Source organism: Ursus maritimus, unplaced genomic scaffold (genome assembly GCF_017311325.1).
Source record: "Ursus maritimus isolate PB19 unplaced genomic scaffold, ASM1731132v1 scaffold_8, whole genome shotgun sequence".
Classification (NCBI taxonomy): domain Eukaryota; kingdom Metazoa; phylum Chordata; class Mammalia; order Carnivora; family Ursidae; genus Ursus; species Ursus maritimus.
This window is the reverse complement of record NW_024426996.1, coordinates 71,749,538-71,761,552: the sequence shown is the minus strand read 5'-3', so window position 1 is coordinate 71,761,552 and position 12,015 is coordinate 71,749,538. Positions and strand designations below refer to the sequence as shown.

The 12,015-nt window shown below is 38.2% G+C and overlaps 1 non-coding gene across 1 annotated transcript; it reads left to right on the top strand.

Moving 5' to 3' along the window:
- The first annotated feature begins 10,610 nt into the window (after positions 1-10,610).
- On the top strand, positions 10,611-10,713 carry LOC121101600. The gene has a single exon (XR_005833584.1). It is a non-coding gene; the product is annotated as a U6 spliceosomal RNA (small nuclear RNA).
- The last annotated feature ends 1,302 nt before the right edge of the window (positions 10,714-12,015 follow it).

Below are 12,015 nucleotides of genomic sequence, written 5' to 3'. Positions count from 1 at the left end.
AATGAAGCATGAGAGACTATGGACTCTGAGAAACAAACTGAGGGCTTTCAGGGGAGGGGTGGGGGAATGGGGTAGGCTGGTGATGGGTAGTAAGGAGGGCACGTATTGCATGGTGCACTGGGTGTTATACGCAACTAATGAATCATCAAACTTTACATCAAAAACCAGGGATGTACTGTATGGTGAATAACATAATATAATAAAAAAAATATTATTAAAAAAAAAAAAAGCAATGTGATACCAAGCCATGAGAAGACATGGAGGAACGTTAAACGCATATTACTAGGAGTAAGAAGCCAATATGAAAAGGCTTGATACTGTATGATTTCAACTCCATAACATGCTTTAAAAGTTAAAACTATGGAGACAATTAGTATATTAGTGGTTGGGTGCCTGTGTGGCACAGCTGGCTAAGCATCCAACTACTGGTTTCTGCTCAGGTTGTGATCTCAGGGTCCTGAGATGGAGCCCCACGTCCAGCTCCACGCTCAGCATGGAGTCTCCTGAGACTCTCTCCCCCTCCCTCTTTGCCTTTACCCCCTGAGTGCTCTCTCTCAAATAAGTAAATAAGTCCTCAAAAACAATCGGTGGTTGCCAGGGATGGTGGTAGGAGAGAAGAAAAAGCAGAGCACAGAGGATTTTTAGGACAGTGAAAATACTCTATGATATTACAATGATGGATATGTGCCATTATATGTTCATTAAAGTTCATTGAATCTACAACACCAAGAGGAAACCCTCAGGTGAATTATGGACTCTAGGAGGTTATGCTGTGTCAATGTAGGTTCATCCTTGGTAAAAAATATACCTCTTTGGTGAGTGATATTGATCATGAAGGAGGCTTTGCATGTTTGGGGGAATGGAGTATACAGAAAATCTCTGTACGTTGCTCTCGATTTTGTTTAAAGCTAAAACTGCTCTGAAAAATAAAGTCTTTAGAAAAAAATTGTTGTCAGACATTTTTTCATGTGTCTGTTAGCCATTTGTATGTCTTCTTTGGAAAAGTGTCTGTTCGTGTCTTCTGCCCATTTTTTGACTTGATTATTTGTTTTTGGGGTGTTGAGTTTGAGAAGTTCTTTATAGATCTTGGATACCAGCCCTTTATTTGTAGTGTTTTTGCAAATATCTTCTCCCATTCCATGGGTTGCCTCTAAGTTTTGTTGACTGTTTCCTTTGCTGTGCAGAAGATTTTTATCTTGATGAAGTCCCAAAAGTTCATTTTTTTTTCTTTTGTTTCCCTTGCCTTTGGAGATGTGTCATGAAAGAAGTTGCTGTGGCCGATGTAGAAGAGGGTACTGCTTATGTTCTCCTCTAGGATTTTGATGGATTCCTGTCTCACACTGAGGTCTTTCATCCATTTAGAGTTTATCTTTGGGTATGGTGTAAGAGAATGGTCAAGTTTCATTCTTCTGTATATAGCTGTCCAATTTCCCCAGCACCATTTATTGAAGAGACCCGTTTTTTTCCCATTGGGTCTTTTTTCCTGATTTATTGAAGATTAGTTGACCATAGAGTTGAGGGTCCATTTCCAGAGACTCTATTCTGTTCCATTAATCTATGTGTCTGTTTTTGTGCCAAAACATCATGCTGTCTTGGTGATCACAGCATTGTAAAATAGCATGAAATCAGGCAACACGATGCCCTCAGCTTTGTTTTTCTTTTTCAATGTTTCCTTGGTGACTTGGGGTCTTTTCTGGTTCCATACAAATTTTAGGATTGTTTGTTCCAGCTCTTTGAAAAATGCCAATGGCATTTTAATAGGGATGGCATTGAAAGTGTAGATTGCTCTGGGGAGCATAGACATTTTAACAATGTTTATTCTTCCAATCCATGAGCATGGAATGTTTTTCCATCTTTTTGTGTCTTCCTCAATTTCTTTCATAAGTGTTCTGTAGTTTCTAGAGTATAGATCCTTTACCTCTTTGGTTAGGTTTATTCCTAGGTATCTTATGGGTTTGGGGGCTATCAAATGGAATTGATTCCCTAATTTCTCTTTCTACAGTTACATTGTTAGTGTATAGGAAAGCAACTGATTTCTGTGCATTGATTTTGTATCCTGCCACATTACTAAATTGCTGTGTGAATTTACATGCACCCCAATGTTTGTAGCAGCAATGTCCACAATAACCAAACTGTGGGAGGAGCCGAGATGCCCTTCAACAGATGAATGGATAAAAGAAGATGTGGTTCATATATATAATGGGATATTAGTCAGCCATCAGAAAGGACTAATACCCACCATTTGCATCAACATGGGTGAAACTGGAGGGGATTATGATAAGTGAAATAAGTCAAGCAGAGAAAGATAATTATCATATGGTTTCACTCATATATGGAACATAAGGAATAGCATGGAGGATATCAGGGGAAGGGAGGGAAAACTGAAGTGGGGGGAAATCAGAGGGGGAGAGGAACCATGAGAGACTATGGACTCCAGGAAACAATCTGAGGGTTTTAAAGGGGAGGGGGTGGGGGATGCATTAGCCTGGTGATGGGTATTAAGGAGGGCACATATTGCATGGAGCACTGGGTGTTATATGCAAACAATGAATCGTTGAACACTACACCAAAAACTAATGATGTACTATATGGTAACTAACAATAAAAAAAAAAAGAAAGGAAAAAAAAATTCCTGTCAAGAACTTACATGGCTTCCATTAAATTCTTATATTAGTTATATGAAATAAATGCCTCTGTTATTCATATTTTATAGAGGAAGTTTCTGAATCTTTAGTTGTCTACAGGCACAAAACTCAGAAGTAGTGCGAGGATGTGGACTTTTTTCAGACTTTTCTCTGACTCTGGAAGGATGCGCTTTTCTCTGATTTCAGAACCTGGGTCCTTAACTATGACGCCATATATGTTTTGTTCCTCACTACGCTCTATTTCCAATTAAACCCTAAAGATAGCCCTTGAATCTGTTCATATTTTGTTCATCATTAAAGACTGTCATCCAGTTCCTTTGGACCATGACAACCACCACCTAACCCATCCTTCTCCAAAACAAACACCAAATGCAAATCTGATCAGACCATTGCTCAGACTTAGAACTCTAATGGTCTATGCCACTGACCTCACGAAAAAATCAAATGTTTTTATATTGGCTTTAGAAGGCCTTACACGAGCTCCTCCCTACTGGATTCTACAGCACCTGCACCTCACAATCACACTGAATCATTTGCATCTAATCATCTTATGAATGTACATCACTCTTTCTTACCTCTGCCTCTTTACAAATGACATTTGATCACGGACCCCAGAGAACTGGAAGACAACTTAGCTGTAGCTCCAAAGCTTCAACCTGACATAACATTGGCAAATGATCATCTTGAGATACTTTTGCACAAGGCAGGAAGTCAGTCTCTTATTAGGCACACCAGTTGTCAGCAAGTTATAAATATGGTCACATGCACCAAAATCTACTGCCTCATGATTTTCATTCATTCACACTGATCCCCTAAACTCTCAGTTCTGCCTTTTGGAGTTACTTAGAAAAATTCTAATTCTTTTGTACACAATGCTGTGTCACCAAATATTGAAAGTCAACTCTCATACAGTTTCTGGATTAATGTTTCTATTTAGGCATAACTATGTGTGTGTGTGTGTGTGTGTGTGTGTGTGTGTGTAAATGTGTGTGTGTGTGTGTGTGTGTGCTTTTTGTTTAGAAGATAAGAGAAAGCACAAGATAAAAGGAAAACAGATGAGAATAAGTACTGACTCTGAGAGAAAGGACCAATGTTTTCATTTTGCTATACCATTTCTTAGGTAAGACACTTTCAAGATCTTATACTTCTCAGTCACATTTTCTAGAACAATCATTCTCAAACTTCTTACATCATCATTCTATGAAAAACAAGTGCATTCGAATTATGGACCAGTACGTATGCATGCGTGTGCGCATGCACACACACACACACACACACCTCAATTATTATCTGCAATTAATTCTCATGGTTTCTATTCCAGTCTAGTCTATGCTGGTCATGGCTCACAAATTTATTCCATAACCTGCTAATGTGTAAAAGCCAGAATTTTGAGCAACACTATTCCAAATGAACTCTTTCTTAACCATGTTCCTTTTAACATATAGATCTAGAAACTAAAGATTCAATTAATGCATCCTTAATCAAAAATAAGCTAATCTCACATAATCAAGCATTATATGACAAAATTCTAGAGTACACGATGTTTCTAACTACAGTGATCATCAGGACAAAAGGCCAGGTGTGGGATGGGCATATGGCAGGGAACAAAATAAACAACTTGACCAACAATGGTTTAGGGACCATAGTCAACTGAAATATTAAGTCTCTGAAAGTAGATAAAGGTGTGTTCTCAAAAATTGCATTAAAAATATTATCTGTACACCTTGTCTATGCAACAAAAAGATGGACCCCAAAGGAGAACACCTCACTTCCCTATACCTGGACTAGGCTCAGATCTACCAGGAATGAGCTATGAAATACTGAAGAAATCTTTTTATCTCAGTGGACCTTAAACTCCTCATCTCAATATAAAGAGTTTTTCCTGGGATGTATCAATGATCCTCCATCCTGGCTTTTACCTGGGATGCTTCTAAAAATTCCAGAGTTGGTACCTTCCTCAAGAAATCCTGATTTAATTGATTGGTCTGAGAAAGCACCTGGACATGGGGTCATTCGAATAATAATCCAAGGTTAAACCCTATTGCCTCAGGTAATATCTAGGGTCTTTATAGCACTTTCTGCAACTCTAAAGGAAAAGAAAGGAAAGCTGTGCATCCTAAGCCAAAACTAAACCTCAACTACAATATGGCAGGCTGTGCACAGCATAGGCTCTGAGGTCAAGCCCATATCCACTTATTTTCTAGTCTCTGTTCTTTCGTCTATAAAATAGAGCAGTAGTCCCTACCTTAGGGAGTAGTTATAGTGATTAAATAAGGAAATATAGATAGTGACTTCTATACAATACTGTTATACATATTTATTATGTATTATATGTTAAATGTATAATATAGATGCATATAGGTATAATATATTATATATATATATTTTTTTTTTTTGCTTTGTTATTCGGTTGGTATTTCCTTAAGAAAGAATGTAGAACAAATTGTCCAATCCTTAAGTATATCATACATCATAATGTGGAAAATAGCACTGTAGAATTCCATCTTTGTGGAAATGACTTTACCTGGAATATTCAGAGAATCTCTCCTTTTTTTCTGAACTCTTATGAGAAGTTTTAATTTCTGAGAAATGTGTCCTCTTAGGACCACAAAGAAGCTTGACAGTTGTTGATCCAATGGTCTTTACACTGTGCCCCAGGGAGCTCCAAGGAATCCCTAAAGGAGCCTTGTTCATTCAAAAGTATTTAATGAGTACCTACTATGTATCAGACAATGATCTAGAAACTTAGTGAACAAAACAGGTGCAATTCTTGCCCTGCCCTACAATGGAAAGTGATGGGTTCTCAGTGTTCAGTTGTTTACTGTCTACCATAAGATTTGCTTTATGAATTAGTAGTCCATTTTAAGATTTCTTTTAAAGAAAAAGTTTTGATAAAAATGAGCCAACACTATTTAAAAATAACAAGTTTACTCTAATCCCTTGCTTTAAGGTTGAAAAAGCTATGGCTCAATGACAGAAACCAGACTGCCCAAGGTTGCATCCAGCTATTGGCATGGCCAGAGCCAAAATGCAATACTGCTGATCCCCAAGTGATTGATTTTCCCACTTCCCACATTCTTCTATCTCTTCCCTTGGCCAACCAACCTAGGGGAAACTCACAGATTTGTAATGAGAAGTTTGACATCTGAAATACAGAGCATTAATTCCATTTTCCTGGTACTTGTTTTCCTCATTCATAAGATGAGGATACATGTGATTTGGAGAATCAAATCAACTAAAGTATTTTGTGCACTATGTATAAACTATAAAATACTATACAGATGTTAACAATTATAGTCTAATACCCTAAGTCTTTTCATTGATACTCCCCAGAGTAAAATAATTGAAAGATGGAGCAATAACAGCAAAGTGAAAGGAAAATAAGATGTGCCAATTGATCAAATTGTCAGAGTTGGAGCAAAATCAATCAATCAATCAATCAATCAATCTGGGTTGCAACCTGGCCTTCCTCTATGATGTCAATTGAGAGAGGCCCTACATGCAGGGGTTGAGGCCTGAGCTCTAGAAAGTCAGACTCTAGAGGGGTGTCATTATTTGAGTTATGAAATGGAGATGAACCAACAGAACCTATTTCATTGTGCTGCTCTTTGAGATGGTACTTTTAAAGCATTTATTACAGTGTTCAGGACATAACAGATGCTGAATAATGATGAACTGTTATTTTTAACTCTCAAATATTGAAAACAATTCCCAGCTCATAGGATGTTCATTAGGATTAAATTAACTAACGTTAATTCCACATTCGTTAAGTGACTGATGTATATAAGATTTTGAAAATACGTCTTTCCCTTTCTCTTCCTTTCTCCTGATATGTGAAACCAGATGCAACAATTGTAATTGCAGCAAAACTGTAAGGGACATGTTACAAGTCTATTTCTCTAAGTCAGTGGCTACACAATTTTGTGTACGCCATAATCTTCTTGAGATTTAGTAAAGAAGAAAATGCATCTTTGGTCCCACTGCCTATGGAGAGGGAGCCCAGAAATCTGATTTTTAGCAAACATCCCCAATACAAATAATACAAATGAGTTAACCCTTCCTGAATGGTCGAAGCCCTTGTTACTCAAAGTGTGGACCTTGTTCCACCAACTGCATCACCCAGGGGTTTGCCAAAAACACAGAATCTCAGCCCTATACCTAACTCACTGACTCTTCATCAAATTTTAACAAGATTCCCAAGTGGTTCCCGTACATGTCACAGTGAGCCATGTTGGCCAAAGCCCTGTCTCTGGGCCGTCAGGTAAGTCATGATCACCTGGATCTCATTAACTTCTCCTCTAAGAAAATCTCTTCATTACATTTCATCATAAATGTCATCTTTATGAAAGACTGGAAGAAAAAAATGGGCATATTAAGATATTTCAACATTTCTGCTTAGTTACTATCAGAGATTTTGTCCATTATGTTGTTCAGTGTCTTTCATTTAAAAGACTACATGATTAGTTAATTTTACAGGGAAAATGTCACTTCTAAAATCTCTCTCTCCTGATGATTTTCTTTTTATTTAAAAATATGGGAGTGACAAATGATTAGGATTTTTTTTTCCATTGGCTGCTATCTCTAAATTTGGTATTCAATGATAGTAAATCTGTTAGCCTAGGTTGGGGTTAATTGTTCTTTCCATTGGCATAGTTGCAGCTTTTCTACTGCTCTTTTAAAGATTTGTTTTAGACATATGTATAATTTATATACTTAAAAAGTACACAGGCTTGTGCATGTTTGCATATTTACACACACTTACAACCACCACCCAGAAAAAGATATTGAATATTTTCATACTCCCATAGGTTTGTGTCCCTTCCCATTCAATAGCTCCCAACTCCAACTCCATCATCTGACTTCTGTTACACTGATTAGTTTTGGCCATCCTCAAACTTCATATAAATGGGATTATAGAGTACACAATTTTCTGTGTCTGGCTTCTTTTATTTAATATAATATCTTTGAAATCCATCTACATTATTGTGCTTATCAGTAGTTTTTCCTTTATATTGCTGTGTAGTATTCCATTGTACAAATATATCACAATTTTTGTTTCATCTATGCTTCTGTGATGGGCATACGAATTGTTTCTAGCTTGAGAGTATTATGAATAAAGCTAATGTGAACACTTGCATATAATTATTTTGGTGGATATGTGTACTTATTTCTAATGGGTGTATATCTGGAATGAATTGCTCTGTTAGTAGTCTGTGTACATGAGTAAACCTTTTCTGGATATAGGGAGGATATACATTAATATTGGAAATAAATTTTTAAAAAGACAAGGAGGAACCATAAGAGGACAAGAGAATAAAGAAACAATGTAACAGCATTTCAAGATTAAAGGTATACTATAGTATAGGGGGAGAATACTGGTTAAGGAATATAGAACCCTAGAATTCTTCTGTAGAAAGTCACTTCTTTCTGGAGCTTTCAGAAGATTGGTTGGTAGACTAGATGTCCTTAATGATCCTTTTTTTCTTCCTTTCTCTTTCTTTCCTTTTCTTTCTTTCTTTCTTTCTTTCTTTCTTTCTTTCTTTCTTTCTCTTTCTTTCTTTCTTTCGTAGTGTTCCATGATTCATTGTGTATAATGCCCAGTGCTCATTGTAATATGTGCCCTCCTTAATACCCATCACCAGCCTAACCTATCCCCCACACCCCTCCCCTCTGAAACCCTCCATTTTTCAATGATTCTATCCACCTTGATAATCTAGGAATTTAACATGAATTTTTTTAAGCAAATCATCTGCCTGTTTGAAAAGGAAATATATTAGAGTCCTTCTGATTAATACGTTGTGAAGAAGAAGACTTTTAGAACTTTTCCTTCAAACGTTGAAATTGTTTCTCATGCTAGGCATATTTGTGGAGCTGACTGATCAGAGCCTATGTATTCATTGGGCCACACTTACTGGAGGACAAGGACATTGTACCTTATAAGGCAGGAACCCACATTACCCATCTTTTTTTTCATTTTGTCTTCCACTGCAAAAATCTCTGAGGCAGAGCCTCAGTTCTAGGGCAGACTGGTCTTCCTTGTTAGTCTCCTTCTTTCCACCCCATGTCCTGGGTTGGGTGAATACATTCAGGGAACTTGGTGCCTTCTCCTACAGGTATGCTTTAACCCATGAATCCCAATACTTAAACTTGGGGGAGATAAGACACCTCACTTCCTCTTTTATTTCTCAACTCTAACTCAAAATTATCAGATATTCATGTAATAGTGGGTGCTAAATTCTTGGCTATTTATAAAACATTTTTCTTCTGATTTTTTCCCCTTTTTTAATTTTAATTTTTAATTTTTTTTGCCTTGTGTGTAGCATTCTCTTTGTAAAGAACCCCAGCAGGAAAAGGAATGAAAAGGTATAGAGTTGCTTGAACTTGCTCAAGGACTTCAGGAATAGGATATTGAGAGATCACAGACATCCTATACCCAGAGCAGTCAAAGGTTGTGCCAAGAAAAGTGAACTGTTAAAACAAGGAGCCATGGGGAGAATCCTGGCAGATTGTGGCTGCCAGGGAGACATGCTTCATAAACATTCAAGCCACGCACCCCACAGCCACAGATCAGGAGGGTTGTTTGCCCTTGAATGCCAATGGAAATAAAGGTGCTAAAGAGAGATAGGAGCTCTGGGAACCACATGTTGTTTCCAGATATCTACTAAAGGACCTGACTATGTCATGGAGCATTGATCTGGGCATCTGCCACAAGTCCCATCTGAGCTTCTCTCTTTATATAACACATTTATCTGCCCCAACAGCTTTTATTATAAGGTTTTAAATCCCACTCCACATGTGGAAAAAAAATTAGAATGATTAAGACACCTGCCCTAGCATGCACAGTTAGTATGTGGTGAAATCAACTTGACTTTGTCTGACTACAAAGTCCATGGCATCTTTGTTATGACCAGCTAGTTCCATCTATCATTCTACAAATGAAGACATTACAGTCCAAAAAGCCTATATAAGTTGTCAGAGTCAGGAGGAGAATCTGGGACTCCTGACTCACTATTGGGTCAGCTCCAGTCCTACTGCCCTGTCTTGTTAATGCTAAAACAAAGCATTGAAAACCCTGTGGTTTTCAAGACATTTTCTGAAATGTCATGAAGAGATTGTTTTGTCATCTCTCTTTTACAGACTCAAGTAGTGGAGTCACAGTGCCTTGATTTGAAGCCTAGCTCTGTCATTTGAAGTGTGACATGAGCAGGTTACTGAGTTTTCCTGTGTTTTAGTGCCCTCATTTATAAAATGGGGAAAATGCAATGCCTTCTTAAGGGGTGTTAAGACTAAATGAGATAATACATGTAATTAGTTTGTAGTTGCATCGGGCACACAATCACCATATCATAAATAGCAGCTTTATTATTTATGTTCTATTTCTGATACATTAGCAGGCAAGGTGGTTCCACCGTAAGGTCAGAGGCTTGGGAACTAAGAGGGGGATTATTTGTCCCATGATACTCACAATTCTACTTGGGTTCACTTCCTTAGGACTTGGATCAGATTGCTATCATAGACCAGAGCAAAGAGCCAGGGTATGTCTCATCCTCATAATTTTCCAACAAGTTAATTCATTACAATCTGCCAGACCCAGAGCTGGGCTCCAAGACTCTAGAGATGAAAAGGATAGAGTGCTTCCTCAGAGTTCAGCCAATCAAAGGCCCCTCAACAAATGAAGACAGTACAGTGGAATAAGTCAAACTGTGTTGAGGAAGAGGTGAGATCTAATCTGTTGGTCAACGAGGCTCCTCAGACAGCCCCAGAGGCCACCAGCAAACCTCTTTGCTTTAGAACCTGATGAATGCTAGAGCTGAAAATCCAGCCTGGGACCCCGGGAATAAGACCAAGGGACAGGGAGAGGATTATTTATCTTTGAGCAAAGGTCTTTTCCAGACCTTTGATCCCTCATCCATAAAATGGGTAGATTTGTTAGGATCACTAAGTATTAAAGAGGAAGTATGTTTAATGCTTACTCAGCAGCATGTGTACCAGTGGAACAATACAGAGAAGATTAGCATGCCCCCTGTGCAAGGATGACACACAAATCTGAGAAACATTCCATATTTTCAGTTGAAAAAGAAAATTCATAGAGAAAAAAAAAAGAGGAAATATGTTTGGCACACAGAAAGTACATACTAAATAATAATAATAATAATAATAATAATAATAATAATACACTTTAAAGTGTAAAAAAAGATGGATCCATTAAAATGTTCTCTGAATTAGATCTAGGTTAACTTGTTCCAAAACTCTTTTAAAAAATCCCATAAGAAAACTGAATGTTTGGCTCTGCTACATGGAGGAGCTAAAGAGACAGCTCTAACCCCAGAGAAGTGCCTGCTTCCCACCCCCACCAGAGCTACAGAGCTGCAGTGAGTGTAAGAATCCAGAGACCTGTGGTCTCAGAAAGCTGAATCCAAGACAGTCATCAGCTCTGGCTATAGCCACAAGGAAGAAAATAGAAATCAGTCCTGAGCTACGAGGAAAGCACTTTACTATTCACCCAAAAGAATATGTGAACTTTCAGGGACCCTGAAGGGGGAAGAAGGAAAGTTAAGGGATTGGAGTCATAGTAACTCTTTTGTGTGTGAGCTCTGATTCAAAAGTGCCTTTTCCTTACTGTTGTATTATCACCCTTCTCCTGGCAGGTGTGGCTTAGGGAAGCAAGACCGTGTGTATGTGTGTGTGTGTGCACTTCCCCTGGGAAATGACATATGGGCTAAAATTGTAGTAACACCAAAGATTAAAAGATGCACTTGGGGGCGCCTGGGTGGCACAGCGGTTAAGCGTCTGCCTTCGGCTCAGGGCGTGATCCCCGCGTTATGGGATCGAGCCCCACATCAGGCTCCTCCGCTATGAGCCTGCTTCTTCCTCTCCCACTCCCCCTGCTTGTGTTCCGTCTCTCGCTGGCTGTCTCTATCTCTGTTGAATAAATAAATAAATAAATCTTTAAAAAAAAAAAAGATGCACTTGGCTATAAGAAGCAGGGATGGGAATGAAATGGAAAAAGACTTTACAAGAGAATCACTTTGACTTACAAACACCATCAGAACAGGGACTGGGTTAATCTAATCTATCATTGTATCTTCAGCATCTAGCACAAGGGCATGCAGCAGGCATCCAGTGAATATCAGTTGAAAGGACAGATTAATGAAAAGAAGAAGAAAAACATTCTAGACACAGGTACACCAGATGTAAGACGTCACTCTTGATCTGTCCAGAGTCTACCTAATAGAAATGAGAATCAATTACCTAAGAGATGGTGAGGTTATCTACTTTTTTATAGCAAGCATGGACCCAAACCTTTGCAAAGGTGAAGATGCTAATTGGAGGATATGATAGAGTCTTTTACCTCCCATCTCACCTGTGA